The sequence below is a fragment of the Martes martes genome (genome assembly GCF_963455335.1).
Source record: "Martes martes genome assembly, chromosome: 7".
NCBI classification, from domain to species: domain Eukaryota; kingdom Metazoa; phylum Chordata; class Mammalia; order Carnivora; family Mustelidae; genus Martes; species Martes martes.
The window spans coordinates 84,228,541-84,255,639 of NC_137894.1; positions in this window are offsets into that span (position 1 = coordinate 84,228,541).

Sequence of the window (27,099 nt, forward strand, 5' to 3'; positions counted from 1 at the left end):
ATTTGCTACAGAGAACAAAAACAAAACTTTGTTCTGCTTTCAGAGAGTATACAGTCGAGTTGACCTGTAACCTCAAGTAGGTGACATGAAGGAATATAGAGATCATAATAAAGCTCTGTATAATATGCTGTGTACTCTGGGTGTAGAGGAAGAAGTGGTCAATTCTCCCTGGGCTGGATGGTCTGATGGATGGTCTGATGGGCAAAGGAAACACAGGAATGGCTTTGTGAAGAAGGGCATCCAGACACAGAAAGTAATTGGAGCAAAAGTAAACAGGTATGGAACAACCAGGATATTAGGGACATATTAAGTATTACAAATTTATCATGGGTTGGAGTAAGGAGGAAAGAACCTTGAGATACAAAAGGCTCCAGAAGTCAACAGAAGTCAGCAGAAGCCAGATCACAGATGGCCTTACAAATGAGTTTAGGTTTTAATCTTAACAGGTAAGATACTGTAGCAGTTTGGAATAGCAGGGCCGTGATTGGATTTATGTTTTGGAAAGACATTATGACAGTAGGATGCAGGGTATGTCAGTAGGATGCAGGGTACGTCAGAAGGGCGAGACTAGAAGCCAGAGGAATAACTAGGAGATTATAGCAATGATTAAGCTAATTGTTCTTGACCTTTTGGGAGCCTCAGATCCCTTTTTAGAAACACGTGTGTATATACAGACTTACATATAATACTTAAGTGACTTATGTATATTACATATAATACTGACTGGCTCATGGATCTTTTGAAGTCCACCCATGGATTCATGTGAGCCCATGCATTCCGGGTTAAGAACTTGAACAGATGATGAGGGAATAAACAAATGTGGTAGTGATGAGGATAGAGAGAAACAGGTGGATATGAGAGGTATAACTAAGATGCCATGAGACTTGTTTGACATATTGAATATGAGAGTGAGGGATGGCAGAGTGTCTTAGATGACTCCTAGGATTCTAGCTCCTGTAACTGGGTGGACAGTAGAGCTTCAGCCAAAACAAAGAATATATAAAGAGAAACATCTTGTTGAGATTGTTGACATACGTGTGGAATAGCCTGGTGGAGATGTTGGAAGGGAGGTGTAAATAACAGTCTAGAGTTCAGTAGGGGGTTTGAACTGAAGATATTTGTAAACCTGTAAATAGAAATTAAACCCGTGGGTTGAGTTCAACCAAGCCTGGAGGTAGAGTAAGAAAGAGAAGGCCAGGCAATGATCCTTGGGGAACTCTAACTTTGAAGGATCAAAGAAAGAGGAGTGAGCAAAAGAGATTGAGAGTTAGAAGGCAAAAACAAGAGTGAAGAGGATTAGAAGCCAAAAGAGGAAATAATATCAAGGAAAGAATGGTCTACAGCATCAGATATTCCAAGGACAAATAGAACAAGTACTTAAAAGATATCATTGTGTATGACAGTTAGGTAGCTATTTATGACTCCCACCAGAAGAGTTCCAATGGAATTGGGGGTGGGTAAATGTAATAAGCTATACTATTGAAAGTGACTACAGATTATTCCTCCAGGGATATTGATTGTGATAGTAAGATGAGTGATAGAACTAAAAGAGAATTCATGGTATCACTGGGTCAGAATGCATGTGCATTTTAAAGATGAGTAGAAATATCTGATTGCCTTCCCCTAAAATGGTTGTATCCATTCAGTTCTACAATTGTGTATAAGCGTATACCATTTTCTACCCATTGCCAACTGTGTATTTTTTTTTTTTAAGATTTTATTTATTAGCAAGAGGGAGTATGCACACGAGAGAGAAAGAGAGAGAGCGAGAGAGAGAGAGAGCGAGCAGGAGCAGAGGGAGAAGCAGTATCCCCACAGAGCAGGGAGCCTGACTCGGTGATGGATCCCAGGACCCTGGGATCATAACCTGAGCTGAAGGCAGCTGCTTAACGACTGAGCCACCCAGGCACCCCTGGCAACTGTATATTAACACTCCTTCCAACTTAAGCTAGTCTGATGGCAAAAACTCTGTTTAATTTGCAATTTTCTGTTTGTTAATAAGATTAAATATCTTTTTGTATCTTTTAACTCTCTGTATTTTTTCACTCTTGTTTGTTTAAAATCTCCATTTTCCTATTGAGTTTGTCATTTTGTTAATGTGTAAGAACGTCATAATTACTGATATTGAAATGAGTAGGAGACCTGTACCCCTGGGACAAATAATACATTATATGTTAATAAAAAATAATAATTACTGATATTGATATTTTTTCTTCCGTGTATGTTGAAAACATTTGAAGGCATTTCTTTCAAGCTGTGGTTTGTGTTTTAACTTTGTTGTTGGTTCCTTCATGTCAATCATATATATCAATCTTTATCTTTATAAAATTTAAAAAAATTATCATATATTTTATTCCAGTGCTTTAAAGTTTATTACATATGGGTCTTCATTATATCTAGAATTTATGTGTGTGACATAGTGAACAAACTTTATTCTTATAAAATTGATACTTTACTTTTCCAACACCGTATTAAATATCCATTCTTTCCTGATGGCTTGAAATGCCACCTTTATTATATATACAAAATTCCTCATATTCAAGAATATGTTTCAGATTTTGTTTGTTCCATTAGTATATTTGTGTATTTCTGCAATAAGATTATACTGTTTTAAGTAATGGAATTTCACAGTATGTTTGATAGCTGATAGAATAAATTGTCTTCATTTTTCCTTTTTTCCCAAAATGTTTGAGGTTTATTTTTGCTCATTTCAGCTGGTCATGTTCCACTAAAGATCCTATTAGAATTTTTATTAATACTACATTAGCTTTTAAATTAAAAGCTTTATCATAGGAAGTCTTCCCAATCAGAAACTGGTCCATCTATTTTCTTGAAGACTTTCTTTGTTGTCATTTTCTTCTTCCAGGTCTTACATATTTCTTTTTTTTTTTTTTTTAAGATTTTATTTATTTACTTGACAGACAGAGATCACAAGTAGGCAGAGAGGCAGGAAGAGAAAGAGGGGGAAGCAGGCTCCCTGCTGAGCAGAGAGCCCGATGTGGGGCTCGATCCCAGGACCCTGGGATCATGACCTGAGCCGAAGGCAGCGGCTTTAACCCACTGAGCCACCCAGGTGCCCCACATATTTCTTGTATTTATTTCTAATCTTACAGTTTTTACTCCTTTGTGCATGAAATACTTTCTCCATTGCATCAGTTATTACATATGTCTCATTTAGGAGTGTGTTCGGCCATGAACAACAGAAAACCCAAATGTGGCTTAAGAAACAGGAGCTTATTTTACTCACATAACAAAAGTCCACAGGTAAGCAGCTGCCAGTGTTGGTTTAGCAGCTCCGTTAAGCAGGGGATGTGCCTCTTTTGTATCTTGTGGCCTCATCTTCAAAAGATGCTCAGTGCAGATGGAGCCCCATGTCAGCATTTGTACAAGAAGGAGAAGGAGATGGGAAAGTTGTGATTCCTGTATCAGGAATGCAAAAAGCTCCTCAGGAGAGTTGGCCCACTCCCTGCTAGTCGGAACTGTGTTACGTCCCTGCCTTCAAGTGGCAAGGGAGACAGCAAGGGGAAAGGAGGAGAGGAATGAAAGTTAGGTTAGCCACACCACAGCGTCTTCCCACTTGGCTTATAGTAAAGCTGTTGATTTGTGTTTATTGATCTCATACCAGCTGGCTTGGTGAACACTATTAATTTTAGTCATGTTTCAGTTGACTCCCTTGTATTATCTAGGTAGAAGACTGTGTGTCTACAAATAAAAGCAGCCTGTCTCTTTCTTTCAGGTGGATGTACCTTGTTTCTTTTTCTCTCTCTTTTTTAATATTTTTCTTTTTTGGTCTTATTGCACTAGATAGTATTCTATTTTTCTCTAATGGATGCAATAGCTTCTTATGTCTTTTTGAAGATACTAGAATTTATTTTTTCAGTTTTCTTTTATTCCTTTAATTATCTTTAATCTTCTAGAAAGCTTTTCATCATTATTCCTGTTGTTGTTAAAACAGTTAGTTTTTCTGCAATATCTCATAAACTTCACTTGTTTATTTAACATAATTAATGATGAAAGACTAGGCTCATTAATGTAGACAGCCAATACAGGTCTCCTCTGAAGCAGTGTTTATTGGTTCATCCTACAGACAAGCCTGTCCCTTGACTAGGAGGGCTGACTGAGACTGGCAGCCTTTTGTGGTGCCTGGGCATAGAGCCGCAGTTATATATAGACCCTTCAACTGCCAAGATAAGCGGTGTTTAAATCTGAGGCTGAGGCAGGTAGCACATTTTCTTCCTGGGCAAAGGTGCTTCCTTAGCACACTCTTTCCCCGTCTGTTCTAGTCAAGAGTTACTTACATTCTCCTGACCTCCCATTTCAGGACCTTGCACCCACATGGGGAGACTATAGGCAAGATATTTCTTGAGAGAGCTGTTCTGAGGATTTAGCCAGGGGTTAAAAGCAGCTCCTGTCAGCAACTCTGTATAAACAAGGGGAAAAGGGACATCTACTAGACTTTGTTGTTCTAAGAGCAGTTCTTTAGTGAACCTGCAAGACACCTCTAGGGCCTGTTCTTAAGAGTAAGACTTCTCTGAATGGGTACTTCCCTTCTGCTCCTGGTTTGCTGCTGTTTCTTTCTCTGGTTTTGTTCTTAGTCCCCTTTGCTTTTCTTTCTTCTAGGTTCTTTAGAATTTTTTGTCTGCAGATGAAGATTTCCTTTATTTCTTGGTATACCCATGAATCTATTCTGTTAAAATATCTGTGTTTCCAGAGAGTGTGCCTAGAAGCACATGCATGTGTTTGGTCCGCCATCTTGATCCACGCTTCCCTAGGGGGATACTTACAAAATCATTTGCATGTGGCCAATTGGTTATCCTTCATAAAGCAAACAAAGTACAGCTGTGGGTTGATTAACCGTGGGTTGGTCAGATAACCATTCGGTCCTCTGGAAATCTTTCAGTAGTAAAAATACTGTCACTTTGATACATAATAATTCATTTGTAGGCCTTATATTGAAGAAAGGAATGTTTGTATCGTAAAGTACTAATTCAGTGTCTCTCAAAGTGTTTCCCCCCAAATTGGTGTTTGTTTGCACTCTGGGTGCTTAGCTTACCTTGAGGACAATTTCTTTAAAAACAAATTTTCTTTTTAATTAGTCATTTTTGGACAGTACAAAATTTCCTAAATGTGATATTTAAATAACACCGATGCCTAGGAATTATAAGCAGAAGTTCAGTTTACTTCATTTCTTATTATTTTCCTTCATTTCGGATGGGGAATGAGGGTAGAAGAATCTTCTGTTTCTTTAAAATGAAATTGTCCATTAAAGGAAGCTGTTACAGTACCATAGCAACATACTTTATTTTGTATTCAGCTCACCTTTAGGGGTGACTGCCTGTCCAGTGGGAAAACCCTGGAAGCTTATCTAATGACAAGCCTGATAAATTTCACTGCAAAATGAAGACCACTTCCATGCTGCCTATGGAATATAGGACCAAGTCACCGTCACCTTGAAGTCATGGCAGAATCTATAGACTTATGTCTGAAAATGAAGAGGGATAAATAAAACATGCTTGTTTCAGTGGTGGATTCTGGTCTCTCATCCTCAAAAGCTTGAAGCTCATCCTATTAAAATGCTACAGAAAGTGTGCCATGTGAAATAAGCATCCAGAGGTTCTAAGCAAAACATCATGTCTTGAAGTTAGGAAGGTTAAATGGCCTCTATAATTTAAAGCTGTTCTGTTATAGAGCTGCTAGAGATTCCACAAAGGAGAATACCTTCTTAATTCTTGCTGTTTATTTTATTGACTCATTTTATTTGGAAGGGCCGGTAGTATTATTGCCTCTGGTGCAGATGAGACGGAGTAAATATTCATGCTGGAAATTAATTCTTGAATAGCTCAGTAACATATACTTAAAAACAATAGCGGGTATCCCTTATCTTTTAGTTCCAGGAACTATCACTTTCTTATTAGTGACTTAGGAATACCATATTTCTAGCACTTTCCTCTGAAGAGGAGACGTTATCATATAACTCAGTCCTCTTTGGCCTAGTCTATAAACTAATAAAGTTTGGAGGGAGAATAAATTGGACTCTTGCTAAAAATGGGGTTTTAGGATTCTTCAAGAGGAAACATCAGTTTCGTGTATGGCTTTTCAGTCTGCTTAGTCTTTGGTTATGGATTCTACATTTATTACTGAATGGTTATTATACTTAGAACTGGGCATCCCAGTGACCAAGAGGGACTGTAAGAGTCTCTGGACAAATGTTCCTGCTGGGCCAGAAATGCTATCACAATTTTCTTAAGGAAAAATTATCTCAGTGTTTGTCTTTATTCTAATTTAAATCACATGGTGATTTGCTAAAGCTTCAAAAATGCAATTTAATCCTGTTCAGTTTCCAAAGAGGGGTGAACACACAATGAAATGAATTAGCGAGGCCAGTCATAATCAAACACTGTAGAAAGCCAGGCAAACCCACCATATGCCAAGGGTTTTGTAAACAGATATTCTGTTTGGGAAAAAATTGACATACTGTTTCTGTGTGTGTGTGTGTGTGTGTGTGTGTGTGTGTGTGTGTGTGTGTGTTAACTGGTAGAGGTAAGATATCTCTTAAGGAGCATTACCCCTTTCAGGAAATTTGTTCTTATGACTTTAGAGCCACACCAAAATTGTCACTGTATTTTTCTGAGTAGTTAAATTCTACTGGGAGATGAGGACAAAATTTGGTCACTATGAAGGAAGTCTCTTCTCATCTCATATCTTGGCTAAAGATGGAACCCTTATTCTCTCTAAAGGTAATTTGTTCATCTGATAGAATGTCATTGAATCAGCAACAGTCACAGAGTATTTTCTAAACTCAAGTTAAGAAATGCTGCTTTGAAGAGGCAGCAGTATAGCATTCTGAATAAGACAGTATGGCCCTGTAGGCTGGCTTTGCTACTGATTACTTATATGGCCTTGGGCAAGTGACTTAACTTCATTGAGCTGTGGTTTTTCTCATCTGTAAAATGGGGATAATAACCATAGGATGTTGACATTAGGATTAAGTAAGGTAAATAAGTGAAGTGCTTAGCACATATTTACATTGTAAATATTCAGTAAACATTAAAAGTTATTATTAATATTACTGCTGTTATTACTATAGCAGTCAAAAATACCCCAGCTTTTCTTGATGTAACAAATTGTTGTTGTGCATTTACTGTGTGTCAAGCCTTACTAAATACTGGGGATTAAGAATCTGCATCTCTGTTGGTTATAGACAGTGTTCTCTGCTTTCTGACCTTAATTCTTTAAAGACAAAACTTGGCAGGGAATCATTCACTTAAACAGATCAACCCATTACCACATTAAAAAAAGAATTAATACTAGTATATTTTAGTGATACTTAATGAACAACTATAGCAGCAACAAATAAAGAAATTCAAAGGGTCTCTGGGTGGCTTAGTTGATTAACTGTCTGCCTTTGGGTTAGGTCATGATCCTGGGGTCCTGGGGTTGAACCCCATATCTGGCTCCCTGCTCAGGAGTCTGCTTCTCCCTCTGCCTCTCCCACCTCCCCACCCCCAACTTGTGCACACTCTCGCTCTCTTTCTCTCTCGCTTACTCTCTGAAATAAATAAAATCTTAAAAGAAAAATCCAGTACACTTAAATGGACTTCGGTCTCAAATAAAATATTGGTAGTAGGGTTGCAATCAGGATTGTAGAAGAAATGGGCCCAGTATCACATGCCCCTGCAATGCTCTCACATGGATTATTATTTTTCTTTTTGCTCCCCTCCGCTACATGCTAAGATTTTCACATACATAGCTACCACCTGCTAAGATGTGGTTTTGCCTTTGTACAAGCATGGAATCCCCATGCCAGTTATGTTTGCTTGTGTACCTCCGGCAGCAGGAGGGAGAATCCCATCAGGCTGCACGCAGGGTGTGTGAACTGTCTCCTACTCTGAATCTCCGCAGTGAGTGCACTTTAAGGTCTACCTTCCTGGAGAATGTGCTCTGCAGCAGGGCAGACTGTAGGCCAGGGACTTGTCTGGGCTTCCCATTAATCTCTGAAGGTGGGAGGGTAATCCCTTCACAAATATGGGGATGGGGGCTGCTCTGACTGGCAAATAATAAACAATGAGGGTTTTTTGGTTTTGTTTTTTTTTTTTTTTAATCCTGGATTCCTCCAGCCCTCCTCTCTGTGGTCCTCAGCAATAATTTAGGCCTTGTCTTCCTCTCTGAAGGATTTAAATGGAATGACCTTAATTCTTGCTTTGTTTGCACTCTTATCTTTTAAGGAGCTGCAGTGAAGACCAAGACAAACAGTAGATTAACAGTGGTACCTTTTATAAAGCTGATTAGGTCCTAAAATATGCTGAAAGGAAACAAAACCAAAAAGGGGGAAAAAAAAAAGTGGAATCAGGGCTAAGACAGAAGCCTTTGTCGGTGAGTTTGAAACAGCTCCTTTCCTTTCAGTCGGTACAGATATTGACCTTCCAGTAAAATATTTCTTTTGTGTGTGAAGGTTTTGCCAGGATAGCATTTATAGTATTAAGCAGGTACCTAGTAAGTGTTTCTAAACAAATATTACTTTACTGCCTAATTTTTGGTTTAAGGGGAGAGTTGTACTGAGGATGAATTCAGAAAACATTTGATTATGGTTCACATGCTGCTCCTTGTAGCAGGGGCTATCAAGTGGCTGACCCTGTCAAAACCAGAATTCCAAAGATGCTGTTCCGTGTGGAGTCATTAAGAGAAGCACAGGCTCCTCGAATCTCTTTTAGCTCCTGTGGATTTGAAGGAATTTACAGAGAAACTTCCAGGATACCTCAGCTATATCCAAATGAAATCCAGAGCATTATCATGTGGCAGAGCTGAAAGTGTGTCTCTGGAAAGAAAAAATATATATTACAGCTCCACAGAAAATATTTCTAGAATCAGCTTCTGTTTCCTTGAAGGGATGTTACTGAAATTGTTCAATTTGATTTAAAGTTAAATAAAAATGTGAAAGGCTAGGGTACATTAATAAGATGATCCATCTGCTTAGAATAATAGGATAATTCACATCTTCATTGTCAGAGCAGAAAGCCTCCGATAAGGTCAATCATTAAACTCAATATGTTTCATTCTTTGATGCCATCTCACTTAGATTCTCAGTGCCACTTGTCTGTCCTTCTTTTCCACTATGCACCTATATTGCAAATTTAGTTCCATTAGGTAGATGCTTGCACCATTATGAAGCCTGATTCCATCATGTTTAAAGTGCCAAGCCATTTAAATACGGTGCAGTCTTTGGTCATATTTAATCCAAACATTTACACACATCCAGCTCCTTCTTATCTTTTTAAATAGGATGCAGGGCTTATTTTTAAATTACATCCTCATTCATGCTTTATAAAAGCATCAAGAAAAATCGTCCATGGGATTTAAATTCTGGTCCACACGTGCTGCTTCCAATTCCTGGCATGGCCATTAAATCCTAGCCTCAGTGTAATTCTCGGCATGACTCTCGGTATTGAGGCAGAAAAGATAAAATAGAAACAGCCATTTTTTTCCCCCGCTCCTAGGAATTATACTACACTGAAGTGTGCTGTAGCTTTTGCTTTCTTCTCTATACCTAATTTAAAGAGCATTTTTAAATAAGCATCCCCCGAAAAAGGACGTCAGTGGAAAGTTAATGATGCTTGAAATGAAGCAAGTACTTACCCAAAACTGTGAAGTGTGCGTGATTTCTTTCACCATGTGAAGTCGGTTAGAGTTGCATCTATGTGGGGAGGGTTCTGTTGATGTAGTAAGTCTTACCATGGCTTGGGTGCTAGGACTAATGCCAGTATATCCCAACAGTTCTGAATAATCCATGGTTCCCCTAAACCCTTGGGATTGTCTTTCCCACAGATTCCCTCTCTTGTCAGTTTCTAGTGTCAGTATGCCTGAAAGATATAAGTGCTCTAGCTTTCTTTCTTCCATTGCTGTATGTAGATACTGGTGCAGTAAGAAATCTGTCTTGTCGACAGATTGGAAGAGCAGTTCAGCCAAACTACTTTGTACTTAGACAAGCAGACAACTTGGTCTCCACCTAACTTAACCTCATTGTGTACTTAAAAAAAAAAAAAAAAAATTCCTCACACTGCATGGGGGCTGCTGGGGGCATCTGTGTGCGAGAGCTCCCCAAATGATCAGAACAGTGCAGTTGTCCTGGGCGCACTTCTTTGTAAGGCTGCCATTGTTCCCACTCACCTAGAGAGCTTGTAGGTAGCCTAAGAGGTTTGTGTGCGTGTGCGTTTTAACAAATTTTCAAAAGTTGCCATGGGGAGAGAATAGAAAGAAAGCCCTTCAAAAAGAAAATTATTTTCAAAGCATCATCACCAGACAAACACCCCTGCAATGGATATCTTTGAAGGTCGACTGCAATCTGAACTAATTGGGGAGGGAGGGGGCGAGCTTTCAGATTTGCTCACCTTTTGTAACGGGTCTCAGAGAAGTGATTGGTAGCCAAACGCTTCCTGCAATGAGTGGTTTGGGCACTTTCTAAGCAAAAAGAAAGGCTCCTCCAGTTTCTTCTTTCTCGTGTCACTGAGAGAGGTCACCACCTTCCCCTCTTTTACTTGCCACTTCTGATTATTGGGTAGGTTCTGCTCCAAAAGTCATCTTTTGTTGCAAGGACATTAATCTTCTCCCCAGTGTTGAAATGCTCGGTAAGAAGGAGGAGTGGAAGAGGGAAAACTGATCTCAAAAGCCTCAAGATCACAGCCGAAGAGTGTTATTTTTAGACCTTTACTGAAAATCAACTTCAATCTGTGTGAATGTACTACATTAAACCAATAACAGACAACAAGCTTATGAATATTTGGCACAGTGATGAAATCGGCTGCAGCCCTTCTGCTGTGGGAAGGGAGAGAAACACAATCTAGGAAGTGCTGGTACTCCTCCTTGGAGTGTGTCTGTTGTGATTGCTAGCTGGTTTCCACAGATCCTTGCTGAATATTATGCCATTAAACAGTATGAAAGAAAATCAAAATATATGTTTACAGAGTACTAAATAGTAAGTGCCCTTTCAAATGCCTTTAATGGCTAGGCTTTAAAGTCATCGTGGAGTACCCTCAGAAAGGGAGAGCTGCGTGTTTCACAGATTTCTGTGGCTGTAAACCACTATGAGATGCTGGATGAAAGCAGGCTGAGATGTATGAACACCCCACACTCTGTTCCCTTAAAGGCATATTCGGAAAGAGAAAACAGCTCTCTGCCATACATAGTCTTCAATTGTAGTTTTAATTGAGAAATTGGTGATGTCTCAGCTGTATTTTCTCAGAACTTGAGTGACAATCAATGTCTGCTTCAATGGAATAATGGATATTTTTCCTGGGACAGGTAAGGAAGGGATATATGTTTGGATGGTGAGTTGGAGTGAGCAGTGACTAAATACAGCAAAATACTTGCAGTGTGAAAATACAAATATCATTAAGAGCATTTAAGAGTAAGTACGGTCCTTGTAGTATACTCTTGATTGTGTTTGTATTGTTATGTTAGATGGACTAGTACTCCGTGTATGACAGACGCACAGGTCAAGGTACCTGAATAGGAAGTCCAGAAATAGACCAAAAACACAGACTTTAGCACCTGGTAAAGGGAGCGTATCAAGTCAGTGAGGAGAAAAGATGGATTATTCCAGAACTGGAGATAGGATAAGTGGATAGCCATCTGGAAAAATCTAGAGTTGGATCTGTAACTTATACCCTCCACAAAGATAAAGTTTAAATATTAATATTAAATATTTTAAAAAGGAAAACTTTGAAAAAAGAAACCATACAAGTACTACAAAAATGCATGGGAAGGTTTCTTCATAGCCTTAGAGTGGAGATGGAGAAAATGGACAGAACCACAAAAGGTGTGTAAGATTACATGAACATCAGAATTTCTTTATGGAGAATACCTTCATATGCAAAGTTAAAAGACACATGACAAGTTGGGGAAAATATTTGCCCACTCATAACACAACAAATTTCCAAAAACATGAAGCGCTCCTAGAAATCAGTAAGAAAAATATCAGCACCCTAAAAGAAACATGGGCAAAGTATCTAAAGAGAGGATTAACAGGAAAAAAAGCACAACAGACTCTAAAGTATATGAAAAGATATTTGACCTCACTCATAACAGAAATTTCAATTAAAACTGTAGAATGGTACTATTTTTTAATCTGTTGGATTGGCAGAATTTCAAAAATTTAATATTATCCTTTGTTGGCAAGTTATGTGAAAACAGGTATTTTTGTACACTGTTGAGGGGGTGTAGATTGGAACTATTACAGAGGGTCATTTGACAATTTTCATCACATTTATAAATGCAAATATATTCTTTAATCTAGGAATTTCACTTCTGGGAAATTCTAACTTATACTTATGTTTGTGCACATCAAAATAACAAATATACAAGGTTACTTGTTATAAAAAGCAAAATATTGAGAACCACCTAAATATCCATTCATAGAGGTTGCTTAAATAAATTTTAGTACAGCTATACAGTGAAATACTATGCTGTTGTAAAAAGAAAGGAAAAGGAGAAGGGGGAAGATCTTTGTGCTCTGATATGGAAAGACCATCTAATATACTGTTAAGTGAAAAGTGTAGGACGCTGAATAGCATAATGCCACTATGGAAGAGGTAGACTAAGAATCTCTATTAGTGTTTTCTAATATTTGCATAAAGAAATTTTGGAAGACTACGTAAGAATCTAACAACAATGGTTGTATGTAGAGGATTAAGAGAGAACTAGATAGATTTCAGGGGGTGGGAGGGCAACTTGTCAGAGTAAACCATTTCATCTCATTTAATTTTTAAATCACATTTTACTAAATGTTATCTACTTAAAAATTTGTATCATTAAAATAAATGAAGTAGTTAAATAAAAACTAAACCATTCTAAAATCAAGTAAACAAACAAATGAAAAAGTTTGTAGTGACAAAAATTATACCAATACTGATGAAAGTAATTGCTGATTAAGGCAGTATACATCTACCAAGGCAATGATAAAAGAAGATTAGGAGCAGCTTTTCATAGGAACTATTATTATTTTGGTCCCTATCTATATAATATCCCTTCATTTATCATTTACCTATGACCTGTATCTCCCTTTTCTGGTTACAAAATGTGGGAAATTGAAAATTAAATTGAAGAATGATTATATTTATTTTGGTTGGCTTCAAAAACCTGTTACCTTTTGAATAAAAAGTTCTTTTTTATAGTCAGCTCTAATCTTTAAAAAATCACTTCCACATTCTCCAAGTAGAAATTAACTGTAGTGCTCTTAACCACCAAAAGAAAATTTGCCCAACTCTTAATTCTGCTTCAGTCCTAACTTCCAACTTGGTATCTCTGGGTTAAACAGAACATAAGGTTAAAGTCGCAGAGCCTTGAGAATCAAAGAGTTGACGCTACAATTGTAGAGTTAAAAACTATATTTACTCTAAATTGCAAAATGGTAGGTATTGTATGTGATGTTTAAGTTGCCGCAATTGTTCTAGTAATAAATGTAATATTCAGCAGCATTTTTCATAGATTACTCAGTTCGTCATTAGTGCCATTTGCCTCTTTATAATAATGTGCACTTTCCTTTAGAAAGAGCTTGGTTATTTCTTTGGTTGGGCCTATTTGCTCCTTTTTTATGTGAGATTTTTCAATACTATGAAATGATGCAGAGCAAAAAAGGTCCATCCACTTCACTCTCGTGTTGCCTCCTGCGCTACCTAAACCACAACAGAACAATGACAGACAACAGAGCCTTTCTCCTCTCTAACAATTCAATCACCATGACAACCAGCAGAAGAACGTTGGGCCAGAAAAAAGCATTGAGCTTGAGGGACTAGACTAATCAAAAAATGGAATAACATGGCAACAATTACCCTGATGAGTGAGAGGGAAGCTGTGGATGCATTCAGACACCTATGGCCCTGCAGACTCCACGCACTCAGCATTTTGTGTTTAGTGTCTTGTGTTTTTGAGAGCAGGTAAATAGACAAGATCGAATTGTGTAACAGAATGTCAGTGCTCTAGTTAAATAGAAAATTCCTTTCCTTTGGCTGTGCTACTTCAAGCGCATTGAAGAGGGTTTAGGGGAGATGAGGTTTTGAAGTGAAATGTGTAATAGATACAATATGAGTGCCACAAGGCAACGTTATTTAGTTTTAAAAAAGTAAACTTGGGGATGTTCCCCCCCATACACACACCCCCCCCTTTTTTTTTCAAATATGTAGGCACAAGTAAAGGGAGAATGGTATTAGGTTAGTGGCTCACACGGTCTTAAATCCACCTCCATGTCAGGAACATACATGATTCACTCTTCTTTACGTGTTTCTGGGCTGTATCGATTCTTTTTGACAAAATTAAGCACTGTGATTTCAGCAGTGTCCCTTCTGATGTCTGGAGAAGGACGCTTAAAGGGCATGACAGTTTTGTGGGTTGGAAAGAGGAATATAGGGGTATAGCTACATGTTCTACTCATCTCCTGCCTCCACAGCTGCCTTGGTTTACTTCCAACACAATTCTTGCCATCCCGGAGGAGACGAACATATTGTATATGTCTCTTTCTTTTAAATGGCATTTATATTGGCATTACTTCTTGATTGCAGATAAGAGTGGTTGGATGGTAAATAAATTTTCAGTACGCTGACCTCGGCCTCAATTTCTCTAAATTTTTCCCACAATTTTCATACTTTTCTAGGTGCGTGCTTAATCAATTTGGTGGATTTTTAAAAAAGATTTTATTTATTTATTTGACAGAGAGGTAGAGAGCACAAGTAGTCAGAGCAGCAGGCAGAGGGAGAGGGGGAAGCATGTTCCCCACCAAGCAGGGAGCCCAGCGCAGGGCTCGATCCCAGGACCCCTATGATCATGACCTGAGCCGAAGGCAGACGCTTAACTGACTGAGCCACCCAGGCACCCCATGGATGTTTTTAATGAATCACATTATCTGGTTTTGATTTATCAAAGACACAATTTTCTTCCCCCGCCCCAAGCAGAAAAATTCTAATTAGGATTATTTCATTAAGTCATAAACAGGAACTGATAACCTTCTCTTAAAAAAAAAAAAAAAAGTAAAAGGTATGAAATACTGTCATTTTCACAGGGAAACTGGAGGTAAGAGGAATGAGACCTAAGTTTTCATAATGCTTAACTTAAATTATTTGTGTTGTGGTGGGGTTGTAAAGGCTCAGTCTGCAACTTAGAAGTAGTTCTGTCTCTGCAGACTTCCTAGACTTCATCTCATGCCAGATCTCATGCTAGACTTCCTAGTCTACAGCATCTCCAGTTACCTGTCCTAGAGCTTAATGCATTTCCCTAATCTGATTATCTTGACTTCTGTGACTCAGTAGACCTATCTAAAATGGGTTGCTTTTTTAGTCTATGCTATTTTTTTTTAAATGGCTGGCAGGGAAGGAGAAGAAGCAGCTTTATGAGTTTACTTTAAGTCTATAAGGAAATGTGTATTAATGATGAGAACTTTTCTATATGAATTAGTGAGTTATTCTCTTCATTTTGGTCTTGGTTAGGCCAACAATTTCCCACTAGATATCGCTCATTGGGAAGATGATTTTAGATTGTTTGCCCCGGGTTAATTTTCTTGTTGCGCAGGTAAGAAGAACAGCACAGTCAGGAATAAAGATAGCCACTTTAAAATGTTTGTTTACTCATAGTTCATCAACTTCTCAAAAGGAGATTGAAGCAAGTTATACAAGAAATGGAATTCTAACAAAACAGAGACTTATTAGTAGAAGCTAAAGGGCAGCAAACAAACATGAAGTGATAGCTGAAGAGAAATTGGTATCAAGAAATCCTAGCCCCAAAAGAGTATGTCTTCCAGCTCTGAGCTTTCTAGCAGCCAGGCAAGGAGAGAAACTCATGAATTACAGAGCCCTCCTTGGTTTATCATAAAAATCATGTTAGTTCTTTAAGAGAAACAGCCTTTTACGGTCTCTGGACTCCTGCAGCTGGAATTTGTCCTGGGAAGTGGTGTGTGAGAGGCAGCTAGTGAATTTTCACAAGAAGCTGGCTTTCAGCAGCCCCCCTGGAGGAGGATTTGTTGTCCTGACTTTGGCTGATGTGCATCCTGAGCCAGGAGCAAAGTAGAGTCATTTTTTCCCCTTTCTGTGATCCGGGAGGGAAGGGAAAGAGAAAAATAACAAACTCTTCTGGTCATAAAGAAGGGTCCACATCCCCTGAAAGCGAGTTATAACGGCTTGTTTGGAAACCAAAGGGTAGAGGAGGACTTGAATTTGACCAAAGTGTTTTTGTTTTTGTTTTTTAATCAAAGAGCTTCTTACTTGAAAGGTGAGGCAGCTGGTGACCGGATATTTGGAAGGGGCTCATCAGCTGCAGTGGGCCTCCTCCCAGAAAAAGGCCAGTTGAGCTACTGCCAGATCTCATGCCACATTCGAATGAAAAACGAGGGTTTTTTATGAGATTATTGTGAAAAGGTGAGAAAACAACTAAATGGGCTTTGTAGGAGATAAACAGTGATATCTTGAGTAGACCACACTTTACAAAAGCCAGATCTTATTTTAGACAACATAAGCGCGATCATTCTTTCTACACAGTCCCTGATATTTTACTGTGCTGCACAGAAAATCTGCTTATCAGTTTTAACACCCTTCTCTGAGTTGCCAGATAAAAGACCACAGCAATCGGAAGAAATTTATCTTTAAAATGTTTCTATTATACTCGGTGACAATGCCGTTTCCACTCAGGACTTCTCTAGTATGTATTTTTTTCTTCCTATGGATGAAGCAGGAATCAAAAAGGACTTTTGCTCTGCCTCAGGAGAACAATACAGGCATGCAAACATGGAGCCCGGGGTTGCATTAGGCTCTGAAAGTGCTTCAGGGAGCTGGTGGTGCTGTGCGTGTGCATCGAGGCAAGAGACTAGATATTCTCAGAGATGCATTGCAGTACAAATTTGTGTGGGGATCCCAAATGGAGTTCATTCAGGTCTAGTTCTCCCTCTTTTTATTTCCCTTCAGTGGCCTTTTACATCCTGGAATATGTCTTAAGATGAGGCATCTGTTGAGGTTTCAGACTGAGGGAAAAAGCAGCCCGCTGTTTCAGTTTACCCTCCTGCACACTGTGTTTTCCCTGCAGGATTATGAGTCTGACACTTACGGGGCGTCTATACTGTGCAGATACCAGCTGAGTCATTTCATTCACCTCAATGCTAATCCTCACTGCAGCCCTATAGGAACAGAGAGTCTTGTGCCTGAATTCTTGTATTAACCTGTCATTCACTCAGCACAGTTTTGGAGAACCCATGCTACAGGCCAGAAGACCTAGTTGTAGATGTTGAGGATCCAGTGATAAATAAGATACGGCTCCCTGCAAAGAAATGGAAAAACTAACCAGCAAAAAAAATTAAGGGACCTTACTAAGGAAAGTATAAAATCAGAGTATGAAGCCATTTGTAGAATTCTGAAGCTCAAGCTGGTTCCTCCCCCACACTACCGCTTCTCTTTACTAGCTCCTGTCTTCTGATTTGTGACTTTCTGAGGTTAAGTCAGACCCTGAGATCATGACCTGAGCTGAAGGTAGATGCTTAACCCACTGAGCACCCAGGTGCCCCCTAGATTTTATATCTCTTTAAAAAATTTATTAGTGGGGAGGCTGCTGGGAAGATGGCAGGGTAAGAGGACCTTGGGCTCACCTCTTGCCATGTGGCCGCCTAGAGAACACCCACATTGGCATAAATAAGCCAGAAAGATACCAGAAAGCTATCAGAATAGACTCTCCACGGCCTGACGTAGACAAGAGGCCACAGTGAAGCAGATCCACCCCCTCTGATTGCTCTTGGCAAGATCCCATCAAAGCAGCATCCCAAGCCTGGCAGTGTGTGTGCAGCCCAAACAAGGGCCAGCACCTCTCCAAAGTGAATCCTGCTTCAGGAAAAGAGGAGGATAACCACACACCAGTCAGACTGCAGGCCCCGCCCACCAACAAAAGCTTCTCAGGGGAAGTGCCTGCAGTTTGGTGCTACTTCATCTCTTCATTCAGGTGCTAAACACCTGGTCTGACTCAACTCAAGCCCAAGGCAGCCCCAGACTGGCCCACCAACACCACAGGCAACAGGCTCTGCCCACAATAGGCAGAGAGCCATCAGACTGGACTGAAGGCAAACACAACTCCTCCATAATGGAAGGACACCCCTGTAGCAACACATAGAGGAGACACCCCTAAGGGATCATTTTCTGGTGAAAAGGAGACATTGCACTACAGGACCTCTTCTTCATAAAGCCATGACTTTCAAGTATGGGAGACATAGGTGACTTTCCTAACACAGAGAAACAGATACAGCAATAGACAGAATGAGGATACAGAGGAATATATCCCAAATGAAAGAACAGAAACAAATCATAGCAAAAGACCTAAGCGAAATGGAGATAAGAAACATGTCTGATAGTGAATTTAAAGTAATGCTCAAGAAGATACTCACTGGACTTGAGAAAAGAGTACAGGACCTCCACGAGACCCTCCATCAAGAGAGAGGAGATATAAAAAAGAACCAGTTAGAGCTATTGGACTCACTAAATGGAAATAAAAATAGACCACCTGGAATAAATAGCAAACTAGAGGAAGTAGAAGAACAGCTCAGCAACCTGGAGGACTGAGTAGTGGGATATAATCAAGCTGAGCAGATGAGAGGGGAAAAATATATGCAAAATGAGAATAGACCCAGGGAACTCAGCAACACTGTCAAGCAAAACAGTGGCATGTTAGGGATCCCAGAAGGAGAAGAGCGAGAAAAGGGGGCAGAAGGTTTGTCTGAAGAAATAGTAGCTAAAAACTTGACTCTGGGGAAAGAAAGAGAAATCCAGATCCAGAAGGCACAGAGAGCCCCCAACAAAACCAACCCAAAGAGGTCTTCACCAGGACAAAAAGTAAATAAGATAGCCAAAAGTAGTGATAAAAAGAGAATTTAAAAAGCAACAAAAGAAGGAAAGCACTGATATATAAGGGCGACCCCAAACGGCTATCAGTGGGTTTTTTGGCAGAAACTCTGCAAGCCAGAAGGAGTGGCATGATAAATTACAGCTGCTAAAAGGAAAAAAATCTACAGCCAAGAATACTCTTATCCAGCAAGCCTTTCATTTAGAATAGAAGGAGAAATAGAGTTTCCCAGAAAAACAAAAGTTAAAAGCAGAACCAGCCACGTCCCTGTCACACATGATGTCATCGACCTGTGGGTGCCAAATTCACAGTCCAGCCACCCTCCTGCCCGAGTCAGCATGCATGGCCTGCCGCCTGCTCAGTGCCAAGTGAACACAACTTCACCTCAGATTGCCAAGGGCTCAAACTGACATTCTTCCCCTCAGATTCCAGTCCCTGTGTTCAAGTTTGTGCATGAAAGTGGGCATAATTATAATAGCAGAATGAAGGAACACGGGGATACTAATTCTGTGGAATATATAATGGATAAAAGGAGTGTGCTAGGCTGAGAACATCTCCAACAAGCATATCAAAGAACAATACATACAGCATGATTCTGGTTAGTGAAAGAAACAAAGCCGGGAAAAGTAAAACAAGATGAAATCAGAGGGAGACAAACCATAAGAGACTCTCAAGCATAGGAAACAAACTGAGGGTTGCTGGAAGGGAGTTGGGTGGGGGGATGGGGTAACTGGGTGATGGACATTAAGGGTGGCACTTGATGGAATGAGCACTGAATCACTGAACTCTACTTCTGAAACTAATAATACACTATATGGTAATTAATTGAATTTAAATTAAAGGTACCCCTCCAAAAAAGCAATTTATTAGTGGTAGCATGAACTAGATTCTCCCACACATATAGTTTATTATTTGGTAGTAATTTAGGCAATTTGGTGAGATAAGTTAATGAAGTAAATTTAATCTCTGCTAGAGCTTTAGCCAGCAATGTGTCATCTTTCCCAGGCACATACTTTTGCTTAGCTAACTTGCCTCTGTTTCTAAGAGACCCTCAAAGGGTGACACTAATGGTGGGCTTCCAAGTTCCTGAAGATATCTTTTGCCAGAAGACACTTTGAGAGGCACCAAGTGCTCTCCTAGAAGGGACTTCCTACCTGAATCCAGGAAATCATCTTTTCAGGCCTTTCAGAAAGTTCAGAGTCAAGCCCCCTGTTACTCTAGACAATTTAAAAATACATTCTGGAAAGTCTGTTTTTTTCTTTTAATATGGGAATAATTGAGTTTGCTTAACTTAATCAGCTCTTAGGAAGTTGTAGTGGTGTAGTGAGTTGAATGGTAACCTCTCAAAAGTTGTGCCCACACAGAACCTCAGAATGTGACCTTTCTTGAAACAAAGGTCTTTGCAAATGTAATTAAAGTAGGGAATCTCAAAATAAGGTCATCCTGGATTGCTAGTTTGGCCCTAAATCCAATGATAAATGTCCTTATAAAAGACAGAAAAGGAGAGGACATGGAAACATAGAGGAGAATGTCATATGAAGACAGAGACAGAGGTTGGAGTTTTGTTGCGACCAAGCCACAGAATACCTAGAGCCACTAGAAACGGGAAGAGGTAAGGAAGGATTCTCTCCTAGTTCCTTCAGAAGAAGCTCAGTCCTGCTCATATCTTGATTTCAAACTTCTGGTCTCTCCAGCATCATCGAGTAAATAAATCTCTGTTGTTTTAAGACAGGCAGTTTGTGATAATTTGTTTTAGTAGCCCTAGAAAACTAATCCAAGCACATTCTTTGAGGTTCATGACCATAAGTGCCCCTAGGGTGGCAGAATGACTTGGGAATGTGTATTACTAAGTGTCATTTTCTGAAAGGTCTGGAGTTAGTTGGTTTGTTAGAGTTACATCATATTCTTTTGGCACCTGATGAGGCATCAGCATATTTTAACCCACTCTGGAAAAGACCCCAAAACCAGGACACTAGGTGGCAATTTTTGGTAAAGGACTGATTATGAATGCAATAAGTTCTTTATGCATTTTTTAAGTAAACAAATAGTCCCTAATACCTTTTCCATTGGGAGTTCGCCTTCTTGAAGAACCTGAGGAACACCAAAGGTGTGAACAATAATTAACTTTTGATTGCAGTGTAGAGCCAAAAAGTCCTGTTTTGTTATCAGTTCTCTGAATCTCTAAGAGATTAAACATTTGATTAAACATATTTCAGCAACAGAAACTACTGAAATGGCTTTTGAACCATTTTAGTCACGTAGCTGTGTATTTACCATCTACGCAATGAAACAATATCCTGTACTCTGCTCATTTGTTTATGTGCTTGAAGGAACTGGACTTCTACATCTATTCATTCCATCCTTTCTTGAACAACAAGGAAATGATTCAATTCAAGAAATATTTAGCCAGTGCCTGTTACGTGCCCTGGACACTATTAGATCTGGTGAGTTACAATAAATGTGAAAGGCAAAGACCACAAGTGCTTCCAGGTTAATCTAGGAGTGAGAATGAAATAATCCTGGTTTCAAACACACCTCAACTACCTAAGAGAGACAGCTGGAGAGACAAGCAAGTTTCACTGCACTGCTGATTTTCTCCTTCTCTCTGGTAGCTCCTCCTTGGTTTATTACCAGACCTCTACCTCCCCTGCCAGACATTAATTGGAGGAGTCCTACAAAATTTGAGTAGAGGTCTCTTTTCTTCTCTCTCTTTCTCTTCCTGGGCAAGAATGTCCATACCCACTAATGCTTCAATTGCTACCAAGACCCTCAGATATAGATCTTCTACCCAGAGACTTTCTCACAGCTCTGGACTGCCACATACATGCCCATACAGCATGCCCATACAGAACTCACTCACTAGCATTGACCTCTCCCTCAAATCTGACCATTTATCAATGTTCCCCATGCCAGAGAATGACCAAGACAGAAACCAAAGAGTTAACTTTGATACTTCCCTCTTCCATATCTTTATCTCTAAACCATCATAGAATCCTCTCAGTTTTGGCTTCTGGATTTTTCTCAGTTCATCTGTTTCTCTTCATTTCCACTGTCACCTCTCTAATACATGTTACAACCTAGTCACAAGAGTGACTTCCCATCATTTTTGCCATATTATGTTGGTTAGAAGCAAGTGTCAGGTCCTGTTCACACTAAAGGGGAAGAGATTATAAAGGCACAACAACCAGGGAGCCGAGGTCGTGGGGCCAACTGAGAATTCTCCCTATCATAGATCTCAGCTCCAACTCACTTCCTCAGGAAAACCTCCTCCAACCCCAGAATTGGGTCTTATCCCATTTTTACAAGTTCTCATAGTACCATATACCTCTTCTTCATAGCATTTATTACAGTTGTAATTCTAACTTAGTTAAATGACTGTTTGATTACTCTCTGTCTTCCACATTTGTTGGTCTCATGAGCTTTTGTTTTGTTCATAGTAGCACCAGGACTGGGACATTGTAGAAGCTCAAAACTGTTGAATAAGTGGACAGAAGAGTCATGGAATCTGTCTAGACTTTGTTGTCTTGATTCCTCATGTAGAAATCAGAGAAAATCTCACTTCTAGGCTGTTTGCTTAATGGGTTGCTTTTCATTCTGGCTGAAAGAATGATGTCTGTAATGGAGCAATGGAAGTTTTTTGAAAAGGGGAGTGGAGGACATCTGGGTGGATTAGTCGGTTAAGCATCTAACTCTTGATTTCGGCTCAGGTCATGATCTCATGGTTGTGAGATTGAGCCCCATGTCAGGCTCCATGCTGAGCATGGATGCTGCTTGTCCCTCTCTCTCCCCTAACTTGTGTTCTCTCATTCTCTGTCTCTCAAATAAATAAATAAATAAAATTTTAAAGAAAAGAAAGAAAAGGGAAGAGGGGGAGGGAGGGAAGGAAACTAAGTTTTTATCTACCATCATGAAAACAGGCAAATCATGGTTTTTCAGAGTTGTAACCACAAATAAGCATCCCAAATTGACAGTAAATGTTAGAGGAAGTCAGGGAAAGAATGGTAACCTGGAATCACCAATAAAAGTTACTGAAACTAATTTATTTTTATCTTATTTTCTGGAATTTCAGATTAGCTTGTGTTCAGGGGATCTTTGCTAAACCACTGACAGATATAGGTTGATAGAATTATGGCCAGATTCATGTTTGAGCCATTTTAGAAAACAGACATTTGCTTGGTTACCTGTGAGGTACCTGAATGAGCTTTCCCTTTTCTGAGAATAGTGTTCCCACTTGTGGCCCAGTATCATAGGATCTTTCTCACCTGCTTTGTGAAGGTGGTTAGCACTACCACCTCCATCATTATCTCTGGCAATTTGGAGCAGTTATTCTGTGCCAGCCCTGTGCTAAATACTTTAGGTGTGTTATCTTGTTTACTTCTTATAATCCCTGTAAGTATGTAATGCCTACCATATAATAGTCATTCTCAAATTGTGACTAGTATCAGAATCTGCTGGAAGACGGTTAAAGCACAGATTGCTGGACCCTGCGTGCAGTTTCTGATTCAGTAAATTTGGTGTGGGGCCTGAGAATTTGCATTTTTAACAAGTTCTTCGATATAGGTGTGATGAGGCTGATCTGGGGACCACACTTTAAGTTCTTAAGTTCAAAGAACAGTAGTTCTTTGAGGTAAGTATATCACTCCCCATTTTCCTGATAAAGGAACTGAGGCTTAGAGAAGTAAATAAGGTTACATGATCAGTTAAGTTATGCAGCAGGATTCAGATCCAACTTTAGTGACCTAAGATCACCAGGCAATGCTGCCAGAACCAAATATTCTTCTAAACTCAACCAAAGGCCCAGCAATGTTGGGATAAATCAACCTTCAGATAAATTCAAACTTCTGGGGTGCCTGAGTGGCTCAGTGGGTTAAAGCCTCTGCCTTGGGCTCAGGTCATGATCCCGGGGTCCTGGGATCGAGCCCCGCATCGGGCTCTCTGCTCAGCGGGGAGCCTGCTTCCTCCTCTCTCTCTCTGCCTGCCTCTCTGCCTACTTGTGATCTCTGTCTGTCAAACAAATAAATAAAATCTTTAAAAAAAATTCAAACTTCTTTTTTTTTAGAATTTTAAGATTTTATTTATTTATTTGACAGAGATCACAAGTAGGCAGAGAGACAGGCAGAGAGAGAGGAGGAAGCAGGCTCCCCGCTGAGCAGAGAGCCCGATGCGGGGCTCAATCCCAGGACCCCGGGATCATGACCTGAGCCCAAGGCAGAGGCTTTAACCCACTGAGCCACCCAGGTGCCCCAAATTAAAACATTCTTGATCACATTGGTTTGGCTAAAGTAAGTACTTAATAAGTCTTAGACAGTTTTGTATTAAGTTTCAGTATGTTTAAAATCTGATATTATTTAAGAGTTCATTAAAATAGCAATTTGAAAATCTTAATAAAAAACAGAGAAATCCAAAAATAATTTGAATAGGTTGACTCTGGAAGAAAATCTCTCATTCACTTCTCATGGAAGATGAAGGTACTTGGCTAGGATCAGATACAAGCCTAAGCAAGTTCTTTTCTTGATGGGTATGAGAAAGGTCTAGCAAGCAGAGACAAAAGCATACCCTCATTATGCTCATTCTGTATGCAAATCTATACCCAGAAGCCTGAAGTTTTGAAGTGGTAGATACTGTAGGTCAGAGGTAATATTCAGGTCTTGCTTAAATATGACCTGGACTGTGCTGTCGGTATTCACTTACTAGAAGTGGATCCTCCTTTCCATTCCCATCTCCCATCCTTTCTCTGGACCTTGCCCCAGGTGCTAACTTTGTCCCAAAGGCTTCAGGCTGGTTTTCTAGCCCTAGGCTTGCCTCCCTAATGATAACCAACAGAGTAACAACTTTATCTTTCTTTAAACGATGTTTTTACAGGATGTTTTTCCCAACCTTCAGGCTTACAGAGCCATTATATTCAAGATTCATCAAGACATATCCCTTTTCCTTTCTGTCCTTCATCTTACCAAACTTGCTTTTCATTGTTTCATAATGAAATTTTTGCACCAATAAGCAAATCCCCTCTTCCTAAGCCTTTATACATTTTATTCCTGCTTCCTTTCCCCCATACCAGTTACTATAATTCATTATCCTCAAACACCACTCACAATCCCCTTCCTTTAGGCATTCTTTCATGACTGACTTCATCTAACTCTGGTATTGTTCATTGGTCTTAATGGGCCCAGTTGGTACAAAATTAGTTTGAATGTTGAAAGATTTTTTTCTCTAAGTACTTTTCATCCATTCAATTTGTGTTTTCTATCTTTCCAAACAGATGATAGGCCCTTTGAGAGCAGGGATTGTCTTTATTTCTTTTGTTAAGTGCCCACTGGACCTCATTCATTCATTCATTCATCATTCCTTATATTTTTATCAAGTACTTCATATATTCCAGACAGTGGGCTCATCCTCTTGCTTTCAGGAGAGGCCTGGTTGCTTTCATAAACCCTGTACTGCCCAGGAGCTCTCTGATCTAGAGCTTTGAATTTGGATGTGGTGGGTAGTTGTGAATAACTTCCATTTACTTTTTAGAGAAGTCTAAAATATAGGTCAGGAAAAGAGAGAGGAGGAGGCTTGCTGGAAAGTCAGAGTGCTTTTGTGGTGGGGGACTGGGTTGGATAGGGTGAGGTAGGGGAGTCTTTTGAGGAAGTTGAGTTGAGATCTGCATAACATTTCCTTACACACATTTTTTTGGCAAATACTAAACGAAAGGAAAAGTTCACTGTCAAACAGCTTTGACTAAGGCAGGGGCAGATACATTTTATTTTCAAGAGGCAGAGGCTAAATAACGAAAATCCAAAGAGAGTGGTTTTCTGAATTCATCCAGCTTGGGAGGTTGATGACTTCGAGTAGTATCTCTGTTCCTGAGTCTGTCTCATCTTTTGGAAAAGTAGATATTAGAATTGGCACATTGGGATGTGTGGTTGGCTCAGTTCGTAGAGCATATGTCGATGTTGGAATTGGCACATTGGGGTGCCTGGTTGGCTCAGTTGGTAGAGCATGTGACTCTTGGTCTCAGGGTCATGAGTTCAGTTCCCATTTTGGGTATAGAGCTTACTTAGGAAAAAAAAAAGAATTGGCACATTAACGAACCTAAGCAATTGATAAATTAAAAGTAAGTTCCTTAAATGATTATAACATTTTATATACAGGCATTGATACTGTCTGTACCTGTCTATATATGTAATGTTGTCTATCTGGAACAGTTACAAAGGCAAACAATTCACAGCTCAAGAATTGGTTATGTGGGTTGCCTGGCTGGCTCACTTGGTGGAACATACAACTCTTAATCTTGGAGCTGTAAATTCGAGCCCCACTTTGGGCGTCGAGATTACTTAAAAATAAAATCTTAAATAAAATTTAGAAGAAAGAAACTTGTGTACATTGAACTAATGTATGTGTTAAAGCTAAGATAAAGAAAATGAGGGTATAAGAAAATTCTGTATTTTTGCTCGTTCTAAGCAATTTTGTTTGGCAACCATAAAGGCAAACCATCCCAGTAGTAAAGTGCCAATCACTGCAAGGCAGTTTCAGCTCCTTTGTATCCTGTCTTCTTCTATGGCTAGAACCATCAGGTCACCCCGTCCCCCTGAGAAAGGGGCCAGAGTTTCTAGGTTTTGGTGGGTTTGTCCTGCATGGAGGGGACAAACACAGAGATTACTGGGAGCTGTCTTAGGAGTTAGAGCCTAGTGGTCAGCAGCCCTCTGGGCTGAGCATTAGCTCCTGGAAGATAACTTTTTAAAGAGAAAACTAGGAAATCTCTCCCAGTGTTTTCTCAGTGTTCATCTTTTTCTTTACTTTCCTTTTTCTTTGCTGTTAACTTCACCCTCTTCACTTTTGTTTCTCTGACCCAAAACTATGCCAAAGCACACACTCATGGCTCCTTCCCTCATTCCATTTCAGCTAGAGGAGTGTTGTCAACATTAACGCTTCCCTTTCCTAGAGCCCTTTATTTAACCCAACTGAAAGGCAGTTCTCTTTGAGTTATCCTGTCCTTCCAAACTGACGGAAGAAGGCAAAAAGCCTCATGCTGACAGAGGCAAGATAGGCCACCCCAGGGAGGAATAGGCTAAATAATGTGACAGCCTCACTTTCCCTTTGTGCCCCCCAAGCAATGGGGAAGGCAACTGAGGTTTCCCCACAACCTAGTCCACAAAGACCCAGGGCCAATGGTTTTTAACATAAAAGATTTATAGGCATGGTGCAGGGTAAGGACAACATATTTTACTTGGTAATCTTGCAAAGAAAATGATATTAACCACT